The following is a 6,598-nucleotide window of genomic DNA, read 5'->3' on the forward strand; positions in this document are numbered from 1 at the left end:
AAAAAAAAATCCATGAATTCACATGGTAGGATTTGTAAAGAATTTATTCGTAAATTAGGGTGGAAAATAAGTATTTGGTCACCTCAAACAAGGAAAATCTCTGGCTCTCACAGACCTGTAACGTCTTCTGTAAGAAGCTTTTCTGTCCCCCACTCGTTACCTGTATGAATGGCACCTGTTTGAACTCATCATCTGTATAAAAGACACCTGTCCACAGCCTCAAACAGTCAGACTCCAAACTCCGCCATGGCCAAGACCAAAGAGCTTTCGAAGGACACCAGGAAAAGTATTGTAGACCTGCACCAGACTGGGAAGAGTGAATCTACAATAGGCAAGCAGCTTGGTGTGAAAAAATCAACTGTGGGAGCAATCATCAGAAAATGGAAGACATACAAGACCACTGATAATCTCCCTCGATCTGGGGCTCCACGCAAGATCTCATCCCGTGGGGTCAAAATGATCATGAGAACGGTGAGCAAAGATCCCAGAACCACACGGGGGGACCTGGTGAATGACCTGCAGAGAGCTGGGACCAAAGTAACAAAGGTCACCATCAGTAACACACTACAACGGCAGGGAATCAAATCCCGCAGTGCCAGACGTGTTCCGCTGCTGAAGCCAGTGCATGTCCAGGCCCGTCTGAAGTTTGCCAGAGAGCACATGGATGATACAGCAGAGGATTGGGAGAATGTCATGTGGTCAGATGAAACCAAAGTAGAACTTTTTGGTATAAACTCAACTCGTCGTGTTTGGAGGAAGAAGAATACTGAGTTGCATCCCAAGAACACCATACCTACTGTGAAGCATGGGGGTGGAAACATCATGCTATGGGGCTGTTTTTGACGCTTGATCATTATGTGACTACCCGTCAGTGTTTTCAACATATCAGTAAGCGTAAGCTTGCTGCAGTTGGAAAGTGTCTAACGTCCGCCTCTGTTATTTCCCAGGAGGAGCCTGGAAATGAGAGTGCAGCAAGCACGGGGTGCATGGACACTTGAAAGCAAGGACACAGGGCACAGACACTGGGAGGACACGGCACAGGAATCTGGGGTCACGGGGATTTATTGTTGTGTATTATTTACGTCACTGTACATAAACGCACTGCTTACATTGAAGGGTCCTGCATTTGGGCCCTTCTTTCACTCATCCCCATGGGCTCCCAGCACAGCCGTGACAGTTTTCTACATTCCACAGGACCTCAACTCCCAAAGTCTTTTCTATCTTTCTCTCACACTCCTAAAAGTACAGTGACCTGATACAACTTGAAAACATTCAAAATGCTGCTAAAAAATATTTTTCCCCTTCATTATTTTTTGTCACATTTACATGTTTTTAGATCTGGTTCCTGTCCCACACAGCAATGAATGCATTTGAAAGCAAAACTGGATTCTTGGCTCATGGTGCTTAGACATGCAGACTACAGCAGCCAGGGCTTGAACTACAAACCTTTCAATTGGTAAATGACCTGCAACAGCCACTCCACACAGGCTCCTTCATGCATTTATAGACATTTTCACAATTCAAGTAACTTGCTACCAGTTCAGTTTTTTAAATTCCTTGGAATTTCAGACTTTTTCTGAAACTAAACAAGTTAAAAACAGATATCTGGAAGTTATTTTCTCTATAACTAGCCATATCAATCCTATAACAATGATGGTGTTGCTGCTATTCTTGTAACTCTTTCTGAGCTGACCTGAACTACCAGTGTCACTGAAAAAAAAAACAAAACAAAACTAAAAAAAAACAAACCCCAAAAATCTTTTATTTAGCTGCTAATACAACACCTCTAATACAACACCTCTCACTTTATTTCTCACAATCTCGCCTGATGATGTCTGGTGAGCAGCACTCTAGTTAAACATTGAATCTACACTAGTCTCAAACTCTTCTCTCCCGGCTTTGTTTGTTTTCTGTAACTTTATTCCTCTACATCTCTCAGTGACAAATGAATTTTCTGAAAATTATAAATCAAATCAAAACACAAATGTTTCTGTTCACTCCACATTAACAAACAACAATCTTTTTTCGCCAGCACTGAATTTTTCTAGACTGGACAAAGAGGGAATTGCATCCCATTATCCCAACTGTTTTATCAGTGACTGCTTTGGTTCCTTTTCTCAGCTTCAAATCAAGTCACATTTTTTCCATCACCTTAAAATCAGACCCTTTTTAAAGGGGTGCATCCCTGAATCCACTGTTAAGCCCAACAGTCATTTCAGTGCAACTAAATGCTAAATATTTAGTTTCTCAGTTTGTTAAAGGTTTCGCTACTCCAACTAATGAGTTACTAGTGAGTTTTGTAATTAAAGATGAAACTCGGGAAGAGAGCCCGTTTAGTGTCCAACGGTGTTCTGTCAGCACTTGTCTCGCAAAATGTAACAAAATATTTGGCACTGTAAGCCACAGTATTTTGCTGCATCTTTCACACTAATGGATGTTACGGACATTGACAAATTGATATTAGAGTGTATTCATATTACAGGACGGTACAGTATTGTTAGGTTTGAAAGCCTCATGCCTTCCCTCCAAACATACCTCTTGTCATTGTCTTTGTCTCCTCTGACCATTAAAAATTTTCCAGAAGGTATTTGGCTTGCCCATGCGACTTGCTGCAAATTTAAGTTGAGCTTTAGTTGAAGGTGTTTGGAGTGGGGGTTCTTTCTTGGTTGGCACCGTCTGAATCCATGATGATGTACAGTTCAGATTACTGTGGACAGTGATGCTGTTTCCAGGTTATAGCAGGTTTGAACATCCTAATCAGTTTCCTATCATTAGAGGGTTTAAGTCTTCTACCAGACTAAGGCAAAGTCATGCCACATCCAAGTAACATCCATATGTACAATTCTTTGAACCAATGATCTTGGAATCTACAGTTGTTTAAAAAATGGCTCCAAGATACCCTCCCAACATGTGCAATTCTACCGTTCTTCTTCTTCTTGAATTGTCAGTGAGTTGCTCAATTGGACTTTCCAATTGTTCTGACTATTAACCAGTCCAATAAATCATTTTATGCCGGTAAAGAGAAACTACCAGTTCTAGTCAATCATGATCATTAACGAGAAGATAATAGGCCTTCAACACCACTTGTTAAAATATTTAAGTGAGCAAGCGCATATGTTTCTAGTCTCTATGTATGTGTGATGGCCACACCTGCAGCATCACAACTCTGAAGTTGGGCAAAAGATGCAGCTGTGTTATATATGGGAAGAGTTTATTGGGCCATACCATGTGCAGCTCTTTCATGGGTTTCAATAAATAAATAATTTTTAATGCTGTGCTTTCTCTTTGATTTATGAATTGTCTGTTCGCTTAGTATTCTTTTGGGCATTTAATTAAAGTGATTATAAAACTAAGCATTGGTTTGTTTGGTGTTAATACATCCTATGTGTCAACTTGGTCTGATCAGCCAAGATTTAGGTCCCCTTTGTTTCTGGTGGGTTAGGTTAGTTTTGTTTGCAAGTTGCTGTTTTTGGCTTAAGTTTAGTTATATTTATTTGACCTTTTTTAAGGGACCTGTATTGTTAGTTCATTTTGTATATTTTTTTCATTTTGTGTGTAAATAAAACCCACTTTATTTCTAAATACTTACTGTGTAAGTATTAACACAGTGGTCCAAAGCATAGTATACTTTGGACCATGTGTGGATTTCAGAAGATCCAAAATAAATTTAATCTTGGGCACCCATTTTTGTTCTTTAAAACTTATTAAATATGTATGCTGTACAATTGTTCAACCCTGGAAAAAGAACAGTTCACAGAAATCATTAAAATGCCCAGAATTACCATACTGTTTATTCCGACGATGAGTGCATGGGCAAAATGAGGTTACATTTTTAAAAAGGTGTTTAAAAAAGTGATAGGAGGAACTCGCACAAAAAGTGTGAATGTTAAGAAACATTACCAGAAGGGGCTATAAACAGTACCACCTAATTTTCTCACTCTCATCTCTGCAGTATATCTTGTGTCTGAACGTGCTGTTTATGGTATTAAACATGATGGGAACCTTTTTGTTTTTCCTTTCACTCATGACAAACATTCATCATTTAATTTGTCTGTTTCAGTCCTTTTCTTTAATAAGTTAAAGAGTTGGGTAATTCCAAATGCAACTTTTCAAGCACCTGAAAATTCAGTATACATGCAAATTGTGTCGGCACAATTTGTCAAATTGTCTTTTAGTTAAAGCTACAGCTGCTGTATTTAATGTCAATATGCAACACTATCTGAAAGAAGATATAAGAAAGACAGGACCTGGAAGGAAGATGAAAGTTCTTTAATATTTGTTGTACATTCAATTTTAAAGCATGGCCTCAAAGGTTAGATGCATCTAACATGCTGTCCTATGTTAAGGATTTAGGCCCTAAATGATAATTGAAGTGCTTTTAAAAATAATGCCATCCATGTGTATTGAGCTTCATATATATTGCAATAAACAAAACCCTAAATCAATAATATAATATAATATGCAGCTAGCCAGCGGAATTATGTTAAGCTTGCCAAAAGGATGTTAATATGGAGCATACAAAAAGAACAAAACCAACTAGATAGATACACTTTTATGCATATGCTACCAGTGGGTCACCCAATAGTTACTTTGTATGTAAATGAATAGCTACCCATAAAAGACAAATCTCACAGCTGTACTTCATTTTTAAAAATGTTTGCCAAAATAAAAGCAATTGTGATTATGTTGTGTTTAATTATCGCTCATTATATATTTATATTTCTGGCTGTCTCATAACATCAAAACACTGTAAAAACACTAATATTTTGTAAATATACAAACAATTTTTACTTCTGTACACAATACCACAGCTACTGTGAGTGACAATTCTGTCTTTCCTACAGTTTCATGTCAAAGTGTCTGCTGATCCTCGCGCTTCTCCTCATGGTTTATGATATATAATTTTGTTTATTATGTCTCAGACTTTTTATTTTGAGACAGAATGATGACACAATGTCATCGCATGACATACAAAATTTTTAATTAAAAAAAAACACCTTATTAACAAAAAGTCTGTTTTTTTTGCTCTTTTACCAACAAATGATATTCAGTGGAACTACAAATCAGTGGGTCTAGCACAGGTTCCTAAACAAAGAAATTTGCAGTGACAGGCATAGTCACTAAGGAGTTATAAGTTGGCTCCTGAGCTTTAACCTAATATTTTACTGTTTGAAGCAGTGTCTTCAAACAGAGATATTGTGCCAGATTCAATAATAAACGCACACAAAAGAAGATGGCTGTGCACTGGTACATATGAGGGCCAGTTAAGCAATGGTATATTTACACAACAAAAAATATTTCTTAGTAACTATTCAAAGGCTAATCATTAAAGGGTATGTAATTGTATTTCTATTCCTATCTTAAATGTTTTTATCATAGTGTGACTAAATGCAGCGAGCTACACATGTACGGCTGGACAGCTATGTTTTTAGCAGTAAGCTCAACAAAACAGAAGTTTACTTCTTTTTCTTTTTAGTCTTGTCTTTAAATTTTACCTGGGCATATTCACACTCCACTTCCTTTTTCACATTCTTACCCCCCACTTCATCATACAGGCCTCCCATCTCTAGTGCATTGCTCACAAAATTTCTGTTAATTCCCTCCATAATGCACTTCTCCTCCTCCAGATAATAGCTACCAGGTGAATTCAAGTCCACAGAGGTTTCTTGCTTCTTTTTCTTGCTCTTGGTCTTCCAGTTCACACTAGAGTAAATTGCTTCACACTTGTCGCCTTTGTTCTCAGAGTTTTTGCTTCCTCTTGCACCCACTGGCTCAGCGCTTGGCAAGTTGGTGCTACTTGGTTCAGCAACTACTTTAGGGTCAACAACGCCTGCCTCTCTCAACCTTTCAACATTTGCATAAATGCTCTCTTCTGTTGTGTTTGGTGCCTAAAATTGCATAGTAAATTTCAGTGAACATTCCGGTGAAGATCATCTATTCATTCTTGTGTAAATGTAAAAGTATCACACCTTTAAAAAAGCCTTAAAAATCAAGTTAAAGTACCTCATTTCCTTCTTCAGTCGGAGGCTGAATCATCGCAACTGTGTTGTTTTCATCTATTAACCCAACTTTCGGCTTACAGTGATTTGTCTGAGTCCTGAAAAATAAAGTAAAATATCAAATGTATATTTTTACAAATCATACACTGCAGTTTTTCACTGCTCACTTTTTAGTTCACAGGATAAACTCATGATGATATATAGTGGTGTATTACAGCTTGCTATGTGAAAACTAATCTGAATGTTAACATACAGAGGTCTTGAAAATGAAAACATATAATGTCAGTGTTTTTAGACATGAACTGTCCAATAAACAGCTCAGACTGATGTTAAAGTTAGTCAGTAGTGTTACCAATGTTGAGTATGTTTTCTGATGGATCAAGCGTAAATATACACAGTAGTTGCACAGTATCAGTATTCAGTTAAAGATCACAGAAAATCAGGCCAAATACAACTTAGTAAATAGTAAATGCTGTGGGTAGTTTGAACAATTTTAAGTACCAAATTGTGTACATACCTGATAACAAACAGCAGAACACACATTAGTACTAATAGTAACACTACAAGAGTGGAGACGATCGCTGGATACAGAACTGAAC

Source organism: Haplochromis burtoni, unplaced genomic scaffold (assembly GCF_018398535.1).
Source record: "Haplochromis burtoni strain Fernald_Lab_line unplaced genomic scaffold, NCSU_Asbu1 Contig_981, whole genome shotgun sequence".
Taxonomy (NCBI): Eukaryota; Metazoa; Chordata; class Actinopteri; order Cichliformes; family Cichlidae; genus Haplochromis; species Haplochromis burtoni.